The sequence below is a fragment of the Varanus komodoensis genome, unplaced genomic scaffold (genome assembly GCF_004798865.1).
Source record: "Varanus komodoensis strain SLA01 unplaced genomic scaffold, ASM479886v1 scaffold10, whole genome shotgun sequence".
Taxonomy (NCBI): domain Eukaryota; kingdom Metazoa; phylum Chordata; class Lepidosauria; order Squamata; family Varanidae; genus Varanus; species Varanus komodoensis.
The window spans coordinates 14,324,013-14,348,503 of NW_025335269.1; the positions used below are offsets into that span (position 1 = coordinate 14,324,013).

Here is a 24,491-nt window from a genome sequence, read left to right on the forward strand (position 1 = left end):
CTCACACACTCATGACTTTTCCCCCGCCCCCAATTCACAGGTGTACTTTGAATCCAGAGATAGTTTGCAAGAGAAGGAAAAGGTGATACACCTGTTCTCATAAAAAGACCAGCAAGTTTGAAGGATCCCAATCCTGGAAATCATTGTGTGCAAAGCTGCAACCCACCCAAAGAACTCTGTATGACTTACTTTCCAGTAAACAAACATGATTAGGCTCAGATTGTGCATTGGCTGGATCTATGATTTAAAGCCCGAAGCCCAAAGGATTCCCCCCGCCTTTTAAAATTGTGGATAAACTCTTCATCTCCAGAGAAGCGATGTGTTTCTAGATCATCTTCGGGGCTTGTTGCAGATGCAAATCGTGTCTCTGGCCAGCAGGAGAAAGGAAGAGGAAGTGAGAGCAGAGGAGCACTAGCAGCGGTGGAGAGGCTGTGTGTTTTCTGACTGATGATGGGTTAGCGAGCGACCGAGAGAGAGAGAGAGAGAGAGAGAGAGAGAGAGAGAGAGAGAGAGAGAGAGAGAGAGAGAGGCTCACAACGCGAGATACCAAAACAAGCCGCGGCAAAAAGGCGAACTTCAATGGTGGTGGTGGTGGAGGCGGCCGTGCAGCGACAGGAATTGCCGGGAGCTGGCGTCTCTGCGCCAGGCTGAGCCAACTTCATTCTCCAGGCGCTGCTGCACTTCGTGGAACTGATTCTAACTGGCCGAGGCTGGTCTTTCCGAAGAGAAAAGGTACTTTAGCTTCCGATTTAGGAGGAGGGGGAGGGGTGTGTGATCGGGAGGTTTTTATCTGGGGACAGCAAGAGCGGGGTCCTCGGTTGCCCGTAGAGGAGATGGTGGATATACGGCAATGTTCGCCCTCCCATCCCATCCATCTTGACTCGGGAGCAGGTCCCACTGAGTTCAGCGGGCTTACTCCGTAGCTCCCCAGCGTTGCGATGCTGTGCCTGCCGTTGCTGGAAGGGGAATGACGCTACCTGCGCTGGAGGGGCTCTCGATGCGAAGGGAGGCATGCGGGTGTGCGGCGCCAGCAGATGGGCTCCCCTCCCCTCTGCAGAAGGGGCGTTAATTGCACTAATGAAGCGGTGGCGATGGAGACGGTGAGGCGGGGAAAGGATAGATGGACGCACCGAGCGGGAGGGTGTCCCCGCATCGCTAGACTAATGCGGGTGCTGCAGAGTTTGCCTGAACGTTGCCGGAGGATTTAGGGGTGCCGTGTGCTCCTTGCAGTGGTTCCGTGCAGGTGACCCGCCTCCCCCATCCAGTGTTCGTGTTTGCACGTGAGGAAGTCGGAGGGGAGCGAGGGCGGCTCTTGTGGGCACTCCCAGCTGCCGAGCGAAGCGGCGGTTCTCCCTGGCGGGGAGGCGCAAGGCTCAGCAGCGAGGGCAGAAAAAAGGGGAAAAAGTATGTGTGAGGGGCACCTAGTCAGGGCTAGGACAGTGGGAAGTGCCGGTCTCAAGTGCCCCAGGTTCTGGGAGGGGAAGTAGAGGAGGAAATTGCTACAGCTTGCCTTTGAGGAAGAGGAAACGCCAGTTACTGAGGCTGAGACGCCTGCTGCTGCCCTCGTTCGGAATGTGCGGTCCAAGCGGTGGGCGTACATGTTTCAGGTGCTGTGTGTGTGGGGAGGAAGATACTGAATTTCCCGCCTTCTCATCAATGCCCTACATAGCTGCGTGGGGCTCAGCCCGTGCCGGGAGCGCTGCTCTGTTTGCCACCCTTCCGCTGGGAGAAGAAAGGACCATCGCTCCAGCCTGGCTGGGGCTTCTCTGGATTCACGGTCAGCTGCCACAGGCTTCTCAAAAGGCGGGAGGCACGGTGTTTACACCTGACTAGCAGCACGTGTGAACACGTGACTTCTCGTCTTAGCCATCCCCACTCCCCAAAAAAGTCTGAGAAATGCTTTAGAATCCTAGGCTGACAGTGAGTAAAATTGACACAATAAGAGGAACAGACAAAGGAAGGGTAAACTACTGGGATGTTGTATTAGGAAGCACCCATTTCTTCTTCCGTTTTCTCCCTCCCCTTCTAAAGGGGAAAGATTCTATATCAAAGATGCATATAAAGACAATCTTCACAACATTTTTGGTGCTTGAGACAGAAAATCTCAGTTCATCTGAAAATCATCCAAATAATAGTGAACTTTTTGGAATAAATTTGAATCACAGATCCATATTTTATTCCCTCCTCCCCGCACATATATACACACAATATGGCATCTGAGGTGGGCAACCTATACCTGCCTAATAGACAGGAAATGCTGTTTATAAATACACAAAATAGTAGTTGTAATCCTATATCCACTTATGTGGAAGTAAGCCCCATTGAACTTGATAGGATTCTGCATAGATGTGTATAGATTGCACTAAAAGACCCCCACTGATTTCTCTGTACAAGTGAAACATTCCACCAGCTTTCAGCATCTGAATTATTACTCAGAAGATTCCACCCTTCCTCTTTTGCTCTCCTGTATATTTGAAACAACCACAAAGAACAGTTTTAACTGCATTCAGATCCCTACTCAAAATCCACCGTTTTCATAAAATCCACTGTTTTCATAAAAGATTACCTAATTCTCACCCAATTCCTTCTTTATTTTCCCTACATCAGATTTGGCAACAAAATGATGCAACTCAGCTAAGTCATGAGTCTAAGAACAGTATGCTGTACTCTTCCATAAATGAAAACTATGTCATACTGAAGGAAGTTATATTTCTCTTTCAACACATCATTTAAGGCCATGTAATTTAATTCTATTACAAATAGTTAAGTTCTGAATAGATCCGGAGATTGTGCTGAAAGTGGGCATAAATAGACAGGTGGGATGTACTGGCAGAACTTTATGCAGATATTCCTGAACCGCCCCTGCCCCTGCCCCTGCCTCCCATTTAACTTCTGAGTTCTCTGCAGAAGAAATCACTTCGGACTAAATAGTTGATCTGTTTTCATTAGTGAAAGTGACAAAGCTGCCCCCCCCCCACTACTCCTAAGGGATGCAAGCAATTTCAGTCCCTGGAAACTATAGGTTGCTTGAGTTCTCTTAGTTATCCTGGATCCTATCATGGCATTCGTGTTCATAAACTGTACTTTGCACATTTACCTGGGAAGTTGAAAGGAAAAGGGGCAATAAAATGTTGCTGCAACTTCTGGAGGAAAGAGCAAGTCAAATGAAGGCCCCAGTTGCAAACAGCTCTTCACACCTGCCCCTCCTCTTACTGTGAAACAGCAAGGGGAAATGCTCATTTCGCAGTAGACCCACGTGTGCCTGTCCTGCTGAAGGCTGTTAACAGCAAGCTACTGTCAGTCCTGATCCCTAACAAGGGTGCCTGCACAATATGCCTGTTTGCAAAGAAACCAGTGCTCGCTTTCATGCTTTAGATGGTCCAGGAAAAGTGGAGCACTTCTCAGTTCCTTTCATTCAAGTGGGAGAGATGTAAGCATGTGCTTAATTTTTTTTCATTTAAATCAATTAAGCTTAGGCTGAATACTGCCCACACTGGTAGTGTGTATGTCCTATCCCTTCATTCACTACTGTAATCCCCCCACACAGTTTATTTCATTTTTCTATAATGTTGGAAATTACAGTGGTATCTCTCCAAATGCCTACTGTCCTTTCCCCACAGTTATAATTCCAGTGACTGCTAAAATTGCCATTTATGTGCTTTTGAAACCAGCTTGTCTGGAATGTGGTTTGTTATGACATGTTCTGCTTTAATTCCAAATGATATTGCAGAAAATTAACACATTATTTAATATTGAATAGTAAGAGGCAGCAGTTGGTGAGACAGGCTGTGCACAAAGTCATGCATGTGTCAGATTACCTGGTATCCAGTAAGTATTGGTTAGGCAGTTCTGCCTGGTTGTGTTATATTACTCCATAGTATCGAAAAATTCATACCAATAATTTGCCCTGTTTTATGTGTATTAATATTTCCTTCCTTAGTATAGGAATTCCTAGTTTCAGTTGCTGTTAATTAGTTTTGCAATAGCAACTATTATTGTATTTTATCGTGTTGTAAGCCGCCCCGAGGTTTCGGCAAGGGGCGGCATAGAAATGTTATAATAATAATAATAATTAGGGCAGCAAGATTTTTGAATCATCTATGAGGAGCAAAGCACACATGCTGTCCAGTGGCACAGTATTCAGCGTCAAACAGAACAAAATACAACTTTCATTATATGTATTGAAAGTTACATATAAATGTAAACCTCTTCAGAGAAGTCAGAAAATACTTGTCACTTAAGCTGCACAGTATGTTCAGCATGAAGTGTGTGCATAGCCTTTTTAAAAATAAGATATGTAAAAAGATCCACAAAAGAGAAATATTATAGACTGCTCTTGTTTTCTGTTACTGCAATGTATGGCTGCAATCTGCAACTTCTTTAAGAGACATCTATTAAAATCAATAGCATTGCCTCTGAGCCAATTGGGTTGTGTACTGCAGCCTGTGATGCATGCATATTTTCTAATGATAGATATAATGTGCATGCCTCCTAGTGAAGGATACATTTTCCTTCTCTACCTTTAGACCTTTAGTCTGTTTATTCTCCTGTGTTCTGCCTGACAGGACATGGAAACAACTAGACCGTTGGTTTCTGCCTGAAACAATAGTGCATGTAATAGCACTTCCTCACACTGCTGCCTTTCTGTGGCAAACTACCGAGCAAATGTCTGCTTCTCTAGTGCTGCTCCACCCTTCCTTCCTTCCTTCCTTCCTTCCTTCCTTTTGTGTATCGAAATCGCTTGGATTGTGTAGTTTACTTATGAGACTTCTTGCTGTTGCTATGAGGCTTAAGGTATTGAGAATTCCTTAGGTTTGATCTCATGCTTTCCATCGTGTAGTCAAATGCAATATACTTTTGCATTTTAAAAGGATTCCATGAACAAATGAAAGACTGGATAACATTGGTTGTTGGGGGTGCCAGGTATACATTTCAAAAACTGAAGGATGTTGCCTTGCTATATTGCTTTGAAAACAGGGGTGTCCTTTTTGTTCTGTGGGCCTTTGAAGTTTTTGAAAAAGAAAAATGGCTGAAATAAGGGAACATCTGGAAACCCTGCTGCCTTCCAGCCTTGGGTAATTAAGACCATTCCACTGAGCCCTTCTAAAATATCCCTTCACTAATAGGCTGTACATGTTGTTATTCCTTTTATAAGGCCCTCAGAGCAGGTTACCCATCTCTACTCTAAACTGTTTTATATTTGGACTAAGCATGTGCTTTTCTCTTTCAATATAAAGTATAGCCTACCCTATTCAAAAGAGCTGAAGGTAAATAATAGCAAGTGAAAAAAACATGATGAATGGTTCCTGGCCTCTAAAGTACTTGCAGTCTATAAATGTCATTATATATTAATGCAGTTATTGAACATCTTAGAGTGAGCCATGTGCTTTGTAGCATAGTTGTATCTATGCCTGGCTCAAGATTCTCTGTGTTAGTGCAAACTTTTTTTATGACTATGCTGTAAATTCCAACATGTGCAGCAGCGCCAGGTCAGACCATTGGTCCAAGTAGGCTGATATTGCCTTCACTGGTACTCCTCCCACTTTTGGTTCAGGCATGTGTGTTAAGATCTGCTTTATTTCGTGGCATATATTTGAATGGTCACAGCACTGCCCACCACTGTAGGACAGTGTGCAAGCCAGTAAGTGGGGACCAATCTACCAGTCTATTCTGGTGCTGTGATTTTTTTCCAAGATCTTGATTCCGCTGTTCCCCAAATCTTCTAAAGCGATCTTTTAACCACAGATGCTGAGACTGAATCTAGGAACTTATGTCTGCATTGAAGTATAAGCCTTCCCTTGCTGCAGATTCTTTATTGATTTGTTTGGTTTTCTAATTGTGCTCTCTGAAAGGTTTTGTCAATTCTGTGCCAAGCTGTTGACATAATGGGTCTTAAAAAGATAATGCAGTGTTACTATGTACACATTAGCTGCAAGCACCCTTGTGGTTACCTAGTTTGTAGCTATGGTCAGGTCTTCCGTATCTAAGAATACTAAACATGTGATGAGAGAGAGTATACAACCCCATCCCCTTGCATCATGCATTTTGTTGCCCTCTGTGGATGGCGATGCTGTGAAGAGGCCTCTTCCATACAGGCCCTCTATAGGAGTCAGAATGCTGATTTTCTAGTATACTGGTTCACATGGAGAGCCTCCATAGATGAATGCATGTGCTCTCTTCAAAAAGTTGCCCTCCACACGTAAAGGGTGAGGAATGCAGTGACAGAGAGGGTTCTGGTGCCTGCTTTTCCTAGTGTTCTCAAATACAAAGCACTGCATAGGCTTCTGGGAACCATGCACTGATACTGGTGACATGAACTGAACACTTGTTTTCCACAAATTGTATTTTGCCCAACCCTTAGGACGCTTATAGTATCTAAAATCTGTTGCTGTCTCTGAGTCTGTAATGACTATGAAGGATATTGTTATACTGGCATTTGGTTTAAATACCTTGTGTGTCTATGGCATGTTGCCCCGGTACCTGTGGGATAAGTAGTATTTAGAGATACTTTTAAATAAGTGCTAGGACTAGTTAAAGTGAACAGCAGAATCTAAATATGCAAGTTACATTAGCCATGCTGAAACTAAGCTGTTCTGGGGGTGGCCAGTGCCTAGATAGGACGCTATCACGACAAAAATCCCCTTTCCTTTTGTGGCTAGAGGCTTGGCAGCCAAAGAGGCATTTAAACCTGTAGCCACTCATTTCCAGCCTGAAATGACACATTCCAGGAAAAGCATTACCACTTGATTCTGCTAATTATATACCATAGCTGCAGTAAGTGTCTCTAGCATTTGATTGAGAAAAGTAACTGTTTAGGGGGAAGTAGCAAAATGATTGCTCACCCCCACCCCCAGCCTCTCTCACTCCAAACACATTTGGGCATAGTCTTTTGCGTGCTTAGAATTTTTTATTTATTTAGATTTTTTTTCTGCCCCAAAGCCAAGATAGTTCTCTGTGCAGATTACAAATAATAGTATATTTGCACAATATACCCCATAGAACATCATGTAAATTAGCCTGTAAAATCACACATTGGACATAGAAAGCCATCACAATAAATCCCCACAATAGCCGTAGTCATCAAAACATTAGAAGACCCAGTAGCACAGAATATAAACATCATAAAATATTTAAAATTACCTTAACAATTAAAATATTGGGTGAACAAAAAGGTCTTCATGTGGTGCTGATGAGAACTGATTCCATAGCTGGGGTGCCACCCCAGAGAAGGCCTTTCTCCTTGTAACCTCCCTCCTCATTTGTTTCAGAGGGGCTTTCTGAGAAGGACCTCCATGGCTAGCCATGCTTGGGAAGAGGTACTCCTTTAGATAACCTGGCCCCAAGCCATTCAGGGTTTTGAATATTAATACTAATAGAATTGGGCCCAGATTTCAACCGGTAATCAGTGAAGCTGACAGAGGGCTGGCCCTTATCCAGTCCTTTCTCAGGTCCAGGCACAATTCAGAAGGGCTACTGCCACACCTGAGTTAGATGAAACAGATAGGTAGAGCTAAGTATCATCAGTGTACAGATGACACCTAAGTTCACACCTCTGGGTAACCTAGCCCAGCACTTTCAGGTAGATGTTAAACAGCATGGGGGACAGAAGAGGCCCCTGTAGGACTCCGTGGCATAACTGCCATGGTACAGAACCATAATCTCCCAGCACCACTTTCTGGAATTGGCCAGCCAAGTAGGAGCAGAATCACTGGAGAGCAGTGTGTCCAACTCCCAGTTTTCGTATTGATACTTTTTGTGACAATGCAATCAATATAATTAAATAAATCAAAACTAATCTAATACTTGACCATCTCAAAAATAGCCAGAGCACACCCCTATAGAACTGTGTAACTAAGGATTTTCCCTTCTTCTAACTATGCTTATATATTAAAGCATAGTTTTAATAAATAAGACTAATGTGTGGCAAGAGGGAAATGCACTGTTAAATTACTAATGGATTTCCACTTTATTTTCCTCTTCTGGGTGGCCCCCTCCATTCATGTTAGACCAAGTAGCTAAGCAATAAACATTTAGGAGTGAGTATATTGGTGGAAATTAAATGTAGTATAAAACTGTCTTTCATAGCATGAGGAAGCCAGCTATATCGATATGATCTGGGTTTAAAAGCCAACCTAATTTATTGCCACAGTTGTAACTCTATCCTGTAGTTAGGGAGTGTGATTAACTGTGTGCAGTCTGTCTAAAAGTGTTACAAGGCACAACCATGATTTATTGACATGTTGGCATCTTTAAAGCTGAATTACCTAGCTCTTGAATAGGAAACACAAAAGGTGTCAAGGAAGGCCTTTCCAGACACTTTCTTGTGTGGTTCCTTGAATAAAATGTATTTTGGGCCCACTTGCTGCCTTTCACATGTGATACACCAGTTCCCCACCCTCCTATTCAGGACTTTGGAGCAACTCTGGGTATCAGCCTGCACAGAGCAGACACAAGTTAACAGAATCCCCATTCATGTCTATGTATTTACTCTACATAGGATGAAAATTGGATACTATTTATTTCTTCCTATATTATGTGTTAGAATTTTGGCTCTGCCATGCAGTTCCTCAGGGTTCCATTTTATCCCCCATGCTCTTTAACATCTACATGAAACTGCTGGGAGAGGTCTTCCAGAGGTTTGGGCTGTGGAGTCACCAGTACACTGATGACACCCAGCTCTACCTCTCTTTTACATCTAATCCAGGTGAGGCAGTGGCTGTCCTTAACCACTGACTAACTGGGGTGATAGACTGGATGAGGGCGAACAAATTAAGGCTTAATCCAGACAAGATGGAGGTCCTGCTGGTAGGCGATTCAGCCTCCTAGATAGGTGTCTCTAACCCTGTTCTGGACAGGGTTGCCCTCCCCCTAAGGGACTGAGTGTGTAGTTTGGGAGTGCTCCTTGACCTGGAGCTGCCCCTGGAATCCCAGGTGACAGCCATGCTGAGGAGCACTTCCTTTCAACTTTGCCTGATTTATCAACTGTGCCCCTATCTGGATGAGCAGTGCCTGGCAACAGTGACCCATGCGCTGGTAACTTCCTGATTAGACTACTGTAACACATTCTATGTGGGGCTGCCCTTGAAGATGGTCTGGATGCTTCAGTTGGTTCAGAACTGAGCTGCCAGGTTCTTAACAGGGACTGGCAGGTATGTACACATAATGCTGGTCCTTTACTGGCTACCAATTAAAGTCTGGGCCCAATTTAAGGTGCTGGTGATGAACTACAAAGCTCTAAATGGCTTAGAACCCGGTTATCCAAAGCAGTGTCTCCTTCTATATGTGCCTGCCCACCCATTAAGATCTGGAGCAGAGGTCCTTCTCTGGGAGCCCTCCTTGAAGGAGATTAGGTGGGTGGTTACCCGGAGAAGGGCCTTCTCTGTGGTGATGCCCCGGTTATGGACTATGCTCCTCAGAGAGGTTCACCTAGTGCCCTCACTTTATTCTTTTCAGCGCTGGGCTAAAACCTTTTTATTTTCCCAATATTTAAGGTTTGGTTGTCATTTTAATATGGGTTTTATTGCAAATAAATCAATTAGGATGATGTGTTTTATTTTGTTTTATTCTGCTTTACTGTCAAACCGTCCTGAGATCTTGGTAGTAGATGGTATAAAAAAAGTTTTAAATAAATAAATACTCTTCCACTGCCAAGTTTGCTATAGTTGATACTTGTGTCCTAATCTGCTCTTTAGGATTGCTTCATGTTTTATTACTCATAGTTTCAAAGCAGAACGAAAGATCCATTCCAGTATATACAATTACCTGGGAGTAAGTCTTAATGAACTTCACGGGGCGAGCTTTGAATAGATAAATATGCCCATAAAAAGAACTCTCCTGCCTTTAATGTTTAAACATTATTTCCTTTAATGTTTCCTATGATTTTTATATCACTCTGGAATTACTGGTAGGAAGTAAGCAGATCCTTGCTTTAAAGCCCAGTTCAGCTGCAAAGCTGAACAATAAACCTTTGTTTATAAAATACTGTAACATTATTACAGTTTATACTAAATATATTTAAAAGTGGAAGATAGGGCCACACATAGGGCAACTGTCTTTCTTCCTATCCTCTGTGCTACCTATTAGACAGTGTCCAATCTAAGTGATTACCCCCTCTTCCATAGAAGTGAATGATTCTGGCTGACATCTATAGGAAAAGCTTTTAGGTCCACAATGTAAAAGAGGCAAACTTTGCCTCTTGGAGCAAATACTGACAACCCTTTACTTTCATCCATGAAAGTGACATAATACCCATTAAGTGGTATGGGAGAAAGTAAATAAAGCTTGGTGGGCACATACTAAGGTATAATGTAAGTAGTTCATTTTGGTTAAAACATGTAGGATGCCGTCTGTATTCTAGCTATTACATTGTGCTCAACAGTATTTTATCTCTCAGTTACACTGATTGGGAGTACTCTGATTGTGAAGATAGAACGTGAAAACCATCATTTCTGTTTTGAATGAACTGTACAATATTTCAAATGTATTTAAGTGCTGCACCAAAGAGTGACGAGCCTGTTTCCAAAGGCTTGCAGTCTAGACACTGGCAAGATAAGAGGATGTGAAGGAGGGCAGAGAGAATATAAGGGCATGTAAAGTAAAATTAAGATTGCATGTTGTGTAATATATGTAAACCACCTTGAGAATTTTGTTATAAACGGAAAAGTGGGTTAGAAATATTTTGTAAATAAATACATGCTTATGGAATTTTTTTTTAAAGAGAGAGATTGGAAAATAAATACAAAAGCTGTAGAAAGGAATATGGTAATTTGTTAGAAACACAGTTCTTGACTGTAATTTTGATGACAAATACTTTCTCAGAGCAGAGATATACTTTTCATAGAGCCCATATTTGTAGGAATAGTTTATGTATCTGCTTCTCTCTTGACTGAACACATACAACATGACCTGAAAAGTAGGTTATACTGAGCTCTCTGCATGTATCCGTTATATTCTAATTGCACCCTTACTCTGTTATCTAGAATATAATCATATCTCACAGCCATTCTCATAGCAACAGGCATAGTTTCAGAGCTGAAGTACTGAAACACTTCATCCGAAAAGACTGGCAGCAAGTCAAAATGATACATTTTAGGTTTGGTTTTTTTTAAAAAAATAAATTAGCTGTTACAATTACTCTTCACAACCTCTAACATAAGTGCTTTAGGCTCATAGTTCTAGAAATGAAATTTAGTGATTCAAATGCAAGACCACTGTTTAAAAACCAGCATATTTGCCATTTTATTTTTTCACCAGACTTGTTTGTGTTATGTCAAACGGCCCTTTGTAGTACAGCGTGTTCCCTTTGCCAATGTTCTCTCCCTCACCTCCTCATTTTCCAAATCTGGTGTGACACCAGGTGTTATCTTTTCTCCTCCCGCCCTTCCTGAATTTGCTCTCATCTGGTTAATTTCTTAGCGGTGTCCAAGTACAATGTGAAAAAACAAAACTCATTTAGTAGGCTTCAGGACGTGTTGTAAACCTGCAGGCGCAAGCCCTAGTGCTTACCAAAACCTACAGCTATAGTTGCCCAATGCTTCCTGTTAGACCAGGCTCAGCTCTCAGTTACTTAGAATTGTGGCAAATTCTAACCTCTTGGCTTGATGGGCCGAGTGAAAGAAGGAAGTCAAGACAGCAGTAAGCAGGGGGATGGGAGTCTGGAGCATGAGAGGTCTATCAGATTTCAGGATATGGAGCTGCAGGACATGGGAGGGAATTTCACAGGAAGGAGTTTGCAGAGGTGACACAGGAGCAAAAGGACTGACTGCCGATACCAGATCATATTGATTGCAAGATATGCAGAAGAGAAGACAGAGATGCAGATACCCCACATCAGATTTCAGATTATGAACCGAGATATTTTTTAGGGTGTGGTAATATGGGTATTTGGCATGGTCTAAACTAGATGTCCTCTAAGGCCCCTTCAAATACTGACATTCCATGAGAATATTTCTATTATGCTTCACAAAACTTCGAGCACTATCATCCACAAAATATGGAATGCGATATTTTTCATATGCTAAAGAGATTTGTACATCTGACACAAATAGGAACCATTTAATTGTTTACAACAGTAGGTATTCAGTGCTCAGAACGCATTAACCAACATGGTGCCTGCCAAATGGTTTGTATTTCAACACGCATCAGTCCCAGCTGGCATGGCCAGTGGTTAGCCATCGTGCAGCAATTCCATCTGTTTTCTCTTGATGGATTGTCTACACTACAGTAAGATGAAAGATGGTGGGAAAACGTGGGGGAATTACAAGGAGAAACTCTGGTCATCAGGTCCTGTTGTAGAATTGTGCGAAAGAAACGAGGCACTGGTGCTGAAAATGCCTTATCCGGAATCACCTAAATCTGAAGTTAATTCTGTTGTGGAGAAGGGATTGCATGGTCTTGAGCTTGATTTCCAGTATGTTAATCAGGAGCTGGAGCTATGCTTCTGTTATTGAACCTTTACATACTTGGTTTTCAATTTAAGCTTGACCAACTAAGTATAGGAGCCTAATTAATATGATGCTGAAGAGGTATTAATGTTCAACAAGCAGATATTTAGGCAACTTGTTACTAAAGTAATAATATTATGTAGGAATACAGGGTGCTTTTCTTATTGCTGAAATGTTTGCATAATACATGATGCTTTTCAGTAGTCTTGACAAAAACACTCATTATCTCTTTGCTGCTGACAGTGGCTTTTGTTGTATTGCTATCTGAAGGCATGCAGAATTAGGCTGTGAATGAAAGATGAGAAATTCGAAGTCCTGGCCTTCACTGTTGGTTTCATCAGTAGCAGTTGCAAAGGAATTTTGCAGTCTCTCGCTCTGGATCTTGTACAGTAGCACGCTTAAATGTATTGCAGAAAGAATACTTATTTATTGCTGGTTTAGATCTAGTAGGTTTCTGAGAAGGCCTTTTGCCAGAGCTTTTGGATTTTTCTGTGCATATTTTGGAAGGGTGATATTTTAAGAATTGCTACAAGTGGCTTTTGTTGTTAAATGTAGTATATTTTACAAATGTGGAAGATAAACTTTTGGATTTCCAGTTTTTCCCCCAAAACATTTGTATTCAAATTTATATCTACATTGTGGGAAAGGGGAGGGTGTTATTTTGGGTAATTGTGACATTTGCCTTAACTCTGTTGTTCTGGAAAGTGCTATGTTCTTTGTTCAGACTGTCAGGTTCAAGAACAGCCGTCCCCACCTGGTGCCAACCTGATGTGTTGAACTATGTTCACAGTTATCCCTTATGGTGCTAGGGATGATGGGAACTGAGTAGAATAGGATACAAAGATGATTAAACAAAATAATTCCTGCCATTCACTCCTAAGTGAGAGAAAAATAGTAAACTATTGTAGCTTGTCATATACTTGGTTTTGTAAGTTTCAAGGAGGCAAAGGAAAGGAAGGTTTACTGAGACTTTTGTATGCTGTACTCAGTCATTACTTTAGGCAGTTTTACTTAGCTTAGGAAAAGATTCTAAAGAGTAACAGCTAGACCCTATGTACGTAAGAGAGTGAAATGATCAGACTCTGCAAATCTTTCCTGGAAAACATGGAATCCTGCAGCTCCATGCCTGCCCTCCCTAAGCAATTTCTACGCATTTTGTTCACATGAATTGAGTCCTGCAAGCTTTATCTGGGATCCCAGAGCTAAGTTGTTGGGTCACAAAAATCAGAATGGCTCTTAAAAGGTAGCTTTCTGCATTGTATGGACTCTTCCAAAAGAATGAGGTGTACTGAACTGAACTTCAGGTAGTGTAGTGAACTTTCCCAAAGTTTGAAGGTCAGGAAAGTTGACTGAAACAATGCCAAGTCCTCATGGACTTCACCTCAGTAGGCAGAGCACCAGAGATACTTGCCCAGAAGCTGGCTTCCTCAGGCATAAGGGCTGTTTCTGGGGTGAGAACAAGATTGTCTTGCTGAAGTGTCCCTCCCCTGTCTCTCAGAAAGAGAAGAGGAATTTGAACCTGTGTGTGTGTAATGACAGCTTTTGAAAAGGGGTGACAAGAACTTTATAAAATCCACAGGAAAAGGAGTTCTTGACTTGGGAGGAAGAATTGGCATGTTGCTTGCCTGGCAGCTTTGGAGGCCCATGGAGCATCTCCGGCCCATTCATGGAACCAATATGGCCACATAAACTCTGGGAAAGTTCACATACAGGGGTACCTTGGTTCACAAACGCCTCAGTTCATGACCAAATTGGGTTGCAAACAGAAATTTCATAAAAATTTTGACTCAGGTCGCAAACTCCGCATTGGGTGGCAACTGCAATCGCAGCCATCTCCCCACCCCACCACCCCAAGTGGGGAGATGGCCACTTAGCCATAAAGCTGGAGTGGGCAACCAGTGGGATGCATCCCCCCCACCCCACAACTCTGTGGTTTTCAACCTAAATTAAGTCTTGAGCTCTTTGGTGGTTTGGGCAGGGTCTCAGGAACAAATTACCAGATTCCCCCCCCCCCCCTGCTGTGGCCCTTGGGTGGGGGTGAGGAAGTGCAACTTGCCTCTTCTTCAGGCTGCCTAAAATTTCCCACCCTGCCATTGGGAGATTAGAAATACAGTCTCAACACTGGAGGTGGTTGGATTTATGCTCCCAGACACCCATGCACATATATGCATACATATTTGCAGAGGGCAAGGAGTTAGACGAATGACCCATCATATCTTTCCAGGTCTTTGCACCTATGAATGCCCCCTTCAAAAAAAAAAAAAAAAAAAAGATGCAGTGTATTAAAGGCTAAGTGTCATAGCTGTAAACCGGGAAGTTCCTGGTTCCAATATCACTGCAGGCATGAACACCGGATAGCTTGCGGGAAGTAGTTACAGGTCTGGTGAAAGTGTTATGAAGAAAATAAGTGTGAACAGTCTAAAGTAGGCATGGGCTGGTCTGGGAGCCAGACTGCTCTCCTGTGGACCAAGCCGATTGGTCAGATTAGGTCAAGGGGGCATGGCTCTTAACCATGACTCCCACCCCTCCTGTGGCATATTTTCTTCCTGCAGAGGGAATCCCAGAGCTTTCTTTATTTCTTTAAATGGAGAATGACAGTTGGCCAGTGCCATTTTCCCCCTTTAAGCCTCAGAACTGGATCTTGCAGGCATTTGCCAAATTGCTTGGAACAGCAAACCAATCATTTGGATCAATAGGGGGATTTCAATGCTATTGCTGATCAAAGTGATAGCCTTTCATGCTGCTCACCCTCACATTGGTGTTTTCCTCCCCATACTTCCTCTCCAACCTCCCAAGCAAGGATTGGAGCTTGAAGAGGAGATGGGAGGTGGGACCACAGAAGACCTCCAACCCTCTGTGGCTGGGTTGGGAATTTCTGTAGGCTGAATTAGGCCTGTGGGCTGAAGGTTCCCTGACCGTGCTCAAAAAGGTTATGTAAATTTTAAGTATTACAAAAGTGTTCAACCAGTTGTGTGTATGAAAAATCAAGATGAAATCCATTTTTATAAGGCATGTACAATTTTAAATAATGGTATGTGCAAGGGGGGATATAAGAACTCTTTTGTGCTTATGAGAAAAAAAATCAGGGTTAATATGCTCTTTGGCACTTCATTTCATATTGCTTTACTTGGAAAATAATTACAGAGGTTGCTGATGAATAGAGATAATGGAAATTTCTGTATGCAGTCTGCAGTTTTCCCAGCATCAAGGTCTATAAAATAAAAGGAGCTCTATAATAACTGACTAAGCATCTCTATTAAATATACACTTAATCCTTATAACTCATTAAAACATTAAAATCCATTGCAAACATGCTGGGTTGCAGTAAATAAATATTTTTAAGTAGTTTGTTCTCAGCTTAATTCTTTTATTCTTGTTCCCAAACATGTGAACTTTGAGGCATGGTTGTTATAAATAGCATTGCAGCATTCCCTGACTGATTCCTGGTGTTTTATACCAAAACATTTCATTTTTTAAAAAAAGTATCAATCAAAAATTGATAAGAGGACAATACTGTGGCCATTAGAAAGTTTCTAGGTAGCCATAGGATTATTTGGGTGACAGTTCTGGCCTTGGAAACATGTTCTAAGGTTGGAGATGGTTTTTTGAGCTCAGAGAGGTCTTTCCCCCTGAGCAGGCTGCTTCATCGTAGCTGTGAATGCAGCTTCACAGAAGAGGTTGAGTGGTGGTCTGGATGAAGGGGAGGAGTTATCCTGAGAGTGCCTCAGCCTCCTTCCCTTGTGCTGCTGTGCACAACACTTAAACAGCCACAATCATATGTCTCAATGTTTTACAGGGTGCATGGGATCCCATAGGATTGCTCCATAAATGCTCTGGGGCTTAAGGACTGCTTACTCACATATGGACTTGCCAAGATTTGAGATCAAATGATGTGACAGTGTAAGTGGTTTGAAGACTGAGCACGAGGGACTTGTCTTTTCTGGGATGGCATCACAGATCTGTGGCACCCAACTAAACTGCATCAGGCTCTTTTCAACAAAAATTTGAACAGTGTGTTAATGTTTGATCACGTCTAATCCTATACGTGTCAACTCAGAAGTTTGGAAGGTTCAGTTGAGTGAATATTATGGATTACATTCTGCTAATATTTATTCAACTAATATTTAATTCTGTCTGTTTTGGGTTTTTGTGGTCTTAAGTGTAGTTGTATGTTGACATTTATTTATATTCAATTTAAGTCACTCTGGGTATTAATAGAGATGAACAGAATATCAATACTAAATTATTAATAATGCCTACTGTTAAATACGGGCAACATCTCAGTTCTAAAATCACAGCAAAACATAATTTTTGTTATCTATTTTTTGAACTCAGAACAAAGACTGAACTTTCAGCTGTTTATTTTAACCATGGGTCCTCAAACTACTGCCCGCGGGCCAGATCCGGCCCGCCATGCCCGTTTATCAAGCCCTCCTCAGAAGTTTTGGACTTGCTGCGCATGTGTGCAGGGTGAGGCAACGGCTTGCTCATGTGGAGATTGTTTTGGACTCGCTCGGAGAAAATGATCTCCGTGCAAGCAAGCCGCTGCCTTGCCGTGCCCCCCGCCCCACATGCGCGCCTGCCCCCTCAGCAGCCTGTGCCCCCTGCTGGCACCACCTTGCCAGCCCATGCCCACCACTGGCACCTTTCACCTGGCCCCCTGTTGAAAAAGTTTGAGGACCCCTGATTTAAACCATGATTTAGAGTAGCTTGCCTGTTTTTGTTTCTCAGTAGCTCAGCACTTTTGCTTCCTGAAGCAGTTGGCCTCCCGGGGCAGAGAAACAGCCATAATTGTGGCTTAATTCATACATTGAACAAAACCACAGCACAAAGCCATGCTTTCAAGTAATAATGATAGTACCAATGATGATAATAAATTATATCAAACCATGTTTTCTGGTTTGCTGGTTCAGACATTACATGAATTATTGTTAATCTTTTTTAACCATGGCATGTGGTATAAGGTCTGAAGTGAGTTTGTTTGCTTACATAGACTTTCAGTGGAATTTTTGATACCTAATGCATTGACTGTAGTTTTTATACTAATTAGCAGGAATTTTGAGCAGGGGAGTCAAAAATCGTTCTTTTTCGAAATCATCCTGAAATTTATTTAGTGGTTGGCTTTAGTGAACCAGCATTTTCTTAATTCTAGTTCTTTATCTCTAATATGGCAGTAATGGACTGCCATGCAGGGTTGTTGTAAGAATCACTGATATGTAGTATGAAAATATGACAAAATTGGTGTGCATTGTATTTCAGAACTACTTAAAACCAATTAGGTTTCATTCATTCTCATGCTAAAACCATAATAGGGGCCTCTGAAAATAAGGCACCACCCCTAGGGTGTGACTTTAAACTTATCAATCGTAATTAGACATAAAATAATGTGACCCTCAGTAGGGAAAGCAAATAAAATATTTACTAGGCTTTTATTTGCATTAATGCATTCATTTGCTATAATGCAGTTTGCATTTGGTGTCTCACATCTTCATACAATGAGTAAAAGAATAAAAGCACCATTACATGTGCAACAACAGTAGGCCCAGTAAAAGGTTTGAGGGCACCTGAAGCATCAGCATTACTGGATTGCTGAAACTGTACAAATGTGGAATGAATCAGTTCCCTGGCTGGATGATAATTTAGAATCCCATGTAAGTACAGGAAATAAAATCTGTCTATGTAGTTTGTTCTTGTTATGTTTTGTTTAAATCTGGGTCAGTAATAACCAGGAAGACTGCAATTTTCTGTGCACTTGCCTGAACATAAGTCCAATTTAAGATCTAAATAGTGAAGGATTTTTTTTTAATTTTTTTTTTTGCCTTTTTGGTTGCAGGTGGTGGCAGTAGATCTAGATCTAACTTTTTCTGCTGTTTGTACTCATAGAGGTTTTGGTTTTGGTTTTGGTTGCCTTTACATTTATAATGAGCAAGAAAAACTGCTCCATGTTATTTCAAGAAGTTCAACTCAATTTTTAGTATGCTTTGTGAGTGTCCATATTTGTAAAAATGCTACACATATAATTTCCTATTCATACTTTTGAAGTAGCTTTTTGTACTCTAATGATCCTACACATAAAGTGTACTCCCAAATATTTACATGCTGGTATCTTTTAAATAGCCTTGTGCCTGTGCTTCCCCCATCCTCTTAATCCATTGGGAAAGTACAAGGTGGTTGAGTTTCCTCTTTTTCTGTCCAGATGTTCAGGCCAGGTTTCACATGAACCAGACGTTAAAAGTGTTCCTGGGAGACTATCCTGTGGAAGAAGAACTTCCTACATCTATCAAACTAACATACTGGGGAGAAGACTAAGTTAGAATGCCTCCTTCTTGCATGCAATTTTTATGTACAGCTTTTTTTAATGGGGCACCTTCAATTATGCAATATCTACTTGCATTCTTATGTAGCTCAGTCCAGGAATAGTTGCACTGCTTCCTATGTTCGTGTCAGTTATGACTAATATAAATCTATTTCAAACTATATTTTGAAAACTATTGCCAACTGAAAGGTGTTACATGGGGCCCTTTGCAGGTAAAAATTGGTATCATGAACAGTACTTGGCATTGTATTATCATTATTTAATTTCTATACTGCTCGTAATTGAAGCTGTCTAGGCAGTTTACAACAATGTATCAATGTAAATTGCATGGGAAGGAAATAATGAAAGCAGTTACTAATATGAATAATGGAAAATCACTATGTATTGATTTCTCATTAAGTAATATAAAACAGTTTCAGCTTTTCTGTCTTTATATTGTTTTACTTGGGCTCCCTTTCTTAATCATTAAATGATGTTTTTATTATGGTGCTTCCTAAACCTGGCAAGGATCATACTTAGTGTGATATCTATCAACCTATTTCATTAAGTAATGTGGATATTAAAATATTAACTGCTATTCTGGTTGATAGATTGCTGCAACTTATTACAACATTGGTTCAACCACACCAGGTGGAATTTATTAAACATTGTATCCAATCCTTTCTGTCTAGTATTTCAGGCAAAAACAATAGTAACTACTCTTGAACTGCAAAAGCCATAAACAGACAATTCTTTAGCATACAGCAAGATTTTTGCTGCGTGTTGTCTTCAGAAGCTGCTTTTGCTGTTGCCTGACCTAAGAAGTCTCTGCTGAGTTAACAGTTTTCAACAGGATGAGCTGCCAGTCATCTCTGTGCTGTAACTCTACATTTTGCAGATTTTGTGCAAACACCGATCGGAGGGGGAAAAAAAGGTTTTTTGAACCCTGCAAAATGAAAGTATGTCCATGGAAACACTCAAACCTTGTTGTAACAGTTCTTCCAAAATTAAATTACTGCTGTTTGGTCAAAATGCACAAAAGGTTTTTTGCTATTGCTCTTGATCAACTAACAATAGCTATCACAGGAAAGGTGTAATTAAATGAATTAGTGGCAGCTCTCTTTTGGTCGTTCCCATGAGGCTTCACCAACTGGATTTATTGCAAGAGGAACACTTTGTGTTTATGTATCACCACAGAAAGAAAATGTGCTTCCTGCAATATTTGCCAGAAATTGCCTAATCAGGCAAATTATCTGTAGTAATTGAGGACAGCAAATGCATTTAAAGATATGGTGATGTCTTATTAACACTAATTCTATTCAGGTGGCTTTTGTTAATCTGATTTGAGGGGACAGTGGGGCTGCACCTGCTGGTTCCACTCCTGTCATCTGCACATCAGCAGAACTTGTAAGAACTAGTGAGTAGGGCCCACCTCAATTTTATGGAACCCTGATTATCCAGGTTCCACTCTATGGTTCCCCTCACCCAATATGTGGCCAGTGGGAGTGGGTCACTGACCATAGACCTGCTCTCGCTCCGCATTACTTGTGATCATTAATTGCATGAGGGGATTGCCCAAAGAGGGCTACTGAATCAGAGCATTGTCACACTTTACTTCAGCATATAGTGGGAGTGACTCTGACAGAGGGTATAGATCCTGTCAATCTCCTTAGCTTTAGCAGGAACATAGGCACTTCCGGTATCTCTGAAGAAGATACCTTCAACAGCAGTGGATTTTGAGGAGTCCACCAATATTGTGCCAAAGGAGGAGACCATGCATCCTCTCTGCCTTGGACTGCACCAGCTGCAGAAGGTGGAGTCACGGGCTTCTGTCAGAGAGCACTAGCTGCTGGAACAACATCTTTCTGTTACCTCCAGTGTTTTAAGTTTCTGCTTCCATCACCCTGCTTCATGACTGATCCTTTTTGTTGCTGACCTTTAGACTTCTGGTATACTGTGCACTTTGGACTGCATTTCTGTTGGACTGCTTACCTGTGCTTTGACCTTGGCAGTGCCTTAAAAAAGGTAAAGGAGTCCCTGCAGATTTAACTTTGCCTAGCCAGTGGCCAATAGGGGGTAGTGCTCATCCCTGTTTCTAAAGCTGTGAACTAGTGCTGTCCAAAGACAACCCTGCTGTCATGTGACTAGCATGATGTCATGGAGCACTGCTACCTTCTTACCAAGGTGGTACCTATTTATCTACTCACATTACATGCTTTTGAACTGCTAGGCTGCCTAGGAGCTAGGGGCGAACAACAGGAGCTTACTCATTCTGGTGGAGGCTGGGCTTGAACCACTGGAGTGCTAACTATTTCTGGCTGACAGTTCCAGCATCATTAAGCCACTGAGCCACCACTTCCCCCAGTAAGACAGTACCTTAGACCCCCCCCCTTTTTTTATTTCTCTTCCTTCATTATGGCATTATGTTCTTGACCATTGCCTGCCTATCTGTTGACTTCTGCTTTGAACTGCTTTCTTCCTGGAATGAGCAAGACCTTTTGCTTGCCTTAACATTGGATTTGCCTCATTATTTGGCCCCAGGGCTGAGCCTGATTCAGCCATAACTGGATATCATTGCTCAGCTTAAGCTGTGTTGTCTGTTCCAGAAATAGACAATCTGGCCAACATGGAATTGTAGTCCAGTACACCTGGAAGACACCAGGTTGGAGAAGGCTGCTCTCATGTATGCTTTAAGGTCTTTAATACATGTACAGTTTTCAAATAGGGACAGTGCATATATACCTACCTACACGCATGCATTCATTCTCTATTATGCTTCCTTTCAAGTGCTGGGTGACTCAGTCCCTCCAAACAGCTCAACATATCTTTTTTCTGTACATATTGGAATCATATTCAGTACTTTGAAGCATTTGTAATCCACCTTAGGACAGGGTAGGAATCTACTGGGAAGCAACAGCTAATGCTGCTGCTGAATTAGGAGGACACTGGGAATGTCAGGTGGCCTGATGAAATGCTTTTGTTCAGATGTGTAAACATCCCAGGTATGTTTTTAGGAATTATAGCTCCCAAGTGGCAATCTTTGGCAATGTCAGTCTGATCACAAGCTGACAGTAGTTTATGTTGCCAGAAGCATATGTTGGGTAGAAAGAAGACCCCTACGTGTTTTTCTAGGGCAGGATATTTGCATGGCCAAGAGTAGGTAGGTGCCCGTGCATCTTGAAACCCACCTTTCTTGCCCTTATAACAAGGGTTGGCAACGCTGAGCCCTTACATTGCTTTATCGCAGCAGCAAAGGACAATAGTTTGCTGCAATATTTCAACAATAAACTGCTACAGAGAAGAAAAAAGGGCAAATTTAGCTCCAGAACAAGCTAAACTGCTTTTTTTTTTTTTTTTTACAGAAATGTGATTTGCTGCTGAAATTTGGTGGCAAAGGGCTAATCTTTTTTGCCTCTGCTACCTAATTTGTCAGCATGGCAGCGGCAGGGGTGTGGCCTGTGTGTCTAAGTGTGTTTGTGCAGGGGTTGGAGTAACAAAAGATGCCCCAGGGCCTCTTGAAATTGCCCTACACTATAGTTTTCCACAGGTTTTCTCCACATTATTTTTCAAGCTTTATGGCCTAAAAATGATTTTCAGCTCACAGTTGCAGTCTAAAACACAAATTCCAATCACTTTGTTAATGCATCCCTCTTGGAGTTGTCATAAATTCTGAATAAGAGTAATTTGTAGCTTAAACAGTATATTTCACTTTCATTTAGCACCACTCATGCTTAAAGGTCATGGGAAGGCCTTGCACATTAATGAGTAGAGGATTATACCAATTCAGTAGGCCCTGTCGTCTCTCCAATAGCTCTTGCACATACGGGCATGCTCAAGACCTGTTACAGTGAAAATACTGTTGCTGCTAAATATCATAGGAAGAGGTATGCTTGGCCAGAGAATGAGGTTTACCTTTTTCCCCTTCTTTTTTCTTTTAGTAGGGGCAGAATGACCTCTTGCTGAATGGTTCTATGTGAGTAATAATCTCTTCAATAGTATACCAGTTCCTCATCAATTAAATGCATGGGAGTAATTCTAGACTCTGCTGTCAGTCAGAAAAGAGAGAGTATTTCTGGGGCTATCTTTTTGAATTGTGGTGCAAGAAGTTCCTTATTGCTGCTGGTTTGTGGGGTGTTCTGTTCCTTTCAGTTAGAATGCCACTAGGCATAAAGTCTATGTGGATGTGTGTGCAAATAACTTATCTGGATAGCTAGGAAAACAGATGCTTTCTTTTCTTTACTTTTAGAATTATAATGAATACAAAAAAAAAAAAAAACCTTGTGTGAGGCTGATGGAAAACAATAGCTAAATGTCAGAGTTTATTGAAGGGAAAAAGTGAAGGGAAAAAAAGTCCAGTCTATTAAATCCATCTGTGCTGGTGTTGCATTTAAGCATGCCAGCGTGGCAAGTGTCCGTTTATAGCCTGAATAGTTTTACAGGTGAATACATTGTGGTTTGTTGAGTGTTAGGGTTATCGAAGGGTGCAAAAATCAACAGTTAAGAGTCTTGCCAGCCAGGCCAAACCTCTGCATGTTTCCAAATGGAACATTTCTTTGCTTTTATTTCCCCTGGGGGTGGGGAAGTAATGTCTTCATTCATTTTAGTTTATTATACTTGCAGAGCCACTGTATCCAAACTTGGCTGAGGTACTTGGCTACACTAATGTCTTTTTTTTTTTTTTTTTTTTTTTTTGGTATCTGGAGGGCTAAAGTTCATGTTTTATAATAGACATGTGGAAGGTCAATCCTACCAGCACCTTCTTCATTGCAAAGTGTGTTTAAGCAGGGGTGGTGGGGAATGCTTTGCAGTGAGGAAGGGATGAGAGAAAAAGGGGAAAGCACAGCCATTCATTTTTCAGCTATTCATGCCTCCCCAACTCCTCCCTGCCTCTCTGGGATGCGTTCTTGGGGCTGCTTTTCTTCAACTTTCAAGAAGAAAGTAAAAGTTACCTCACAAACACTGTTCTAGAACCCAATGGGAGCGGGGAGTCAGTTGTGGACATGAGAGCTTAAGGGGAAAGTTGGCTGGCAGGGGAAGAATGAAAACGGAAGGTAGAAGACTGGCATATACCTTGTTCATTCTGCACATTCTACCTAGTTTTAACCAATTCTGATTGTGTGTGTGTGTGTGTGTGTGTGTGTTTTGGGGGGGCAGGGAAGGGGGACAAATTGGATGTACTAATAACTGATCAACAGTTCTCATTTGTGTGATAAAATGCAAGTTTGAATTTAACTGCAGGTGAGATCTGCATATTAGCTAGTACCAGTATCAGTGCTCAAATGAGTACCAGTATCAGTGCTCAAATATTTATTCCCATATAAGTACATATAGGATTACATCCCCTTTTCCCCTGCTGGTACCAACTTGCCAAACAGTCTTTTGTATCCTACTTAATTGTGCCCTAGGAGCTATCATCCTGTGATAAGATAGTAAGCAGATTTGTAGGAGTTTTTCTAGGATACAGCTATGTAAGGAACTGGAAAAATGATTAAATCATCAGCATTTCCTATGCTCAAACTCATGAGATTTTTTTGCAGTTTTGATAATCTATGGAGTATACTGTACTTCTTGATATGACCTGTCTATTCTGCCAAATGCATTTTTCTTTCTCTCCATACCTATAGGAGGTGGTTGTTAAAAGCATCTTTATTTAGAAATATTTTTAATTTATATTCCTTGGGTTCAAAGTACATTTTAAAAATATAAATATACATATTTTTAAAACAGCCTGTCATTGGACTACTACTAAAAGA

General features: G+C 41.6%; 1 protein-coding gene across 3 annotated transcripts in view; it reads left to right on the plus strand.

The window, feature by feature from the left end:
- The first annotated feature begins 497 nt into the window (after positions 1-497).
- ELMO1 (engulfment and cell motility 1) overlaps positions 498-24,491 on the plus strand; it is a 334,494-nt gene continuing 310,500 nt past the window's right edge. Inside the window, exons 1-2 of one of the 3 annotated variants that reach the window (XM_044454468.1) lie at positions 498-732; positions 16,240-16,343. The gene's annotated coding sequence lies outside the window, so the exon portion shown is untranslated. Of the gene's footprint in view, positions 733-14,946; positions 16,344-24,491 lie in introns of those variants that run through there. The other 2 variants (XM_044454459.1, XM_044454476.1) reach the window with 2 other exon arrangements.